This window comes from Eumetopias jubatus, unplaced genomic scaffold, assembly GCF_037043125.1.
Source record: "Eumetopias jubatus isolate StellerSeaLion01/CBP00866 unplaced genomic scaffold, mEumJub1_p1.0 scaffold_5, whole genome shotgun sequence".
In the NCBI taxonomy this organism is placed as follows: domain Eukaryota; kingdom Metazoa; phylum Chordata; class Mammalia; order Carnivora; family Otariidae; genus Eumetopias; species Eumetopias jubatus.
The window spans coordinates 144,222,211-144,223,360 of record NW_028274811.1 but is presented as its reverse complement, the minus strand read 5'-3'; the positions used below and the strand labels follow the sequence as shown (position 1 = coordinate 144,223,360).

At 38.5% G+C, this 1,150-nt stretch overlaps 1 pseudogene; it reads right to left on the bottom strand.

The window, feature by feature from the left end:
- Positions 1–253: 253 nt before the first annotated feature.
- LOC148164425 (large ribosomal subunit protein eL33 pseudogene) lies at positions 254–586 on the bottom strand (annotated as a pseudogene).
- Positions 587–1,150: the final 564 nt, after the last annotated feature.

The window sequence follows — 1,150 nt, the reverse complement described above, 5'->3', positions numbered from 1 at the left end:
TTAAGTTTAATAAAGACTCTCTCCTTAACCAAACTTCAGTCAGGCTCCCCTAAACCCTCTAGTCCTCAACCTTGGGATCCATCTTTATAGGACCCCTATGCCTAGTTATAGCAAGAATCCTATTAAGCCAGTTTAGACAGAATACCCCACCCTTGATACCTGATCACCCTGGCCTGGCTTCATCAATATTCTTTTCTTTTTTTTTTTTTTTACAAGAGAACAAATCTCCACCTTTATTTACTTTTCATTAAATTTAAATCCTTGAGGGGTACAACATCACATGGATTCTGTGGCCAATGGCTTTAGCAGGAAGGCTGCTTCGGAATTTGGCACAAACCATGCCACTGTTTCCATGAGCATGCGTTACTTTTCCCCAGATTACTCTGGTTTTGTTTGATTTGCCACCAGGAGTCACTGTGTTGTTCCTTGCTTTGTACACATAAGCACATATCTTGCCTAGATAGAATTCTGTTTCATCTCGAGCATACATACCTTCGATTTTAAGAAGAGCTATGTGCTCCCTCTGGTTCTGGAGACCCCGCTTATAACCAGCAAAAATGGCTTTGGACCACAGCTTTCCAGACATTATTTGGCATTATAGGAGTCCTGTTCCCAGCAGGCCGCCCTTATTTGCACCTAAAGTTCAGCAACAAGAACTCCCTTCACCTCTTTTTTTTTTTTTCCAAATAAAATGGAACAGAGCAATTTATTTAACTGAATATTGGTTTAGCCAGAATCCCTTCTGGCTCCTGATATTTCTTCTTAGAAATTTTCCACCTACTGATCACCACCCTGCTTGTTGGCCATAAATCCCCATTTGTTCATGCTGTCTTGAGCCCACTTAAATACTGGGTCTCTTTTCCCCTATTGCAATGGTCCATGAATAAAAGATGTTTTTAACCTCTTTAATTACTGTCTGTTTCTGGTTTTCCTTAGTAGTTGAAGCTATTCTGTATGATACGGTAATTATGTATCCCATAAAGCTGTACAACACAAAAGTGAACCTTAATGTAAACAATGGACTTTAGTTAACAATAATGTATCAATATTGTTTCATTAATTGTTATAAATGTACCACATTAATGCAAGGTGTTAATAACAGGGTTGTATGTGTTTCTGTGTATGTGAAGGTATATATGGTAAATCTCTG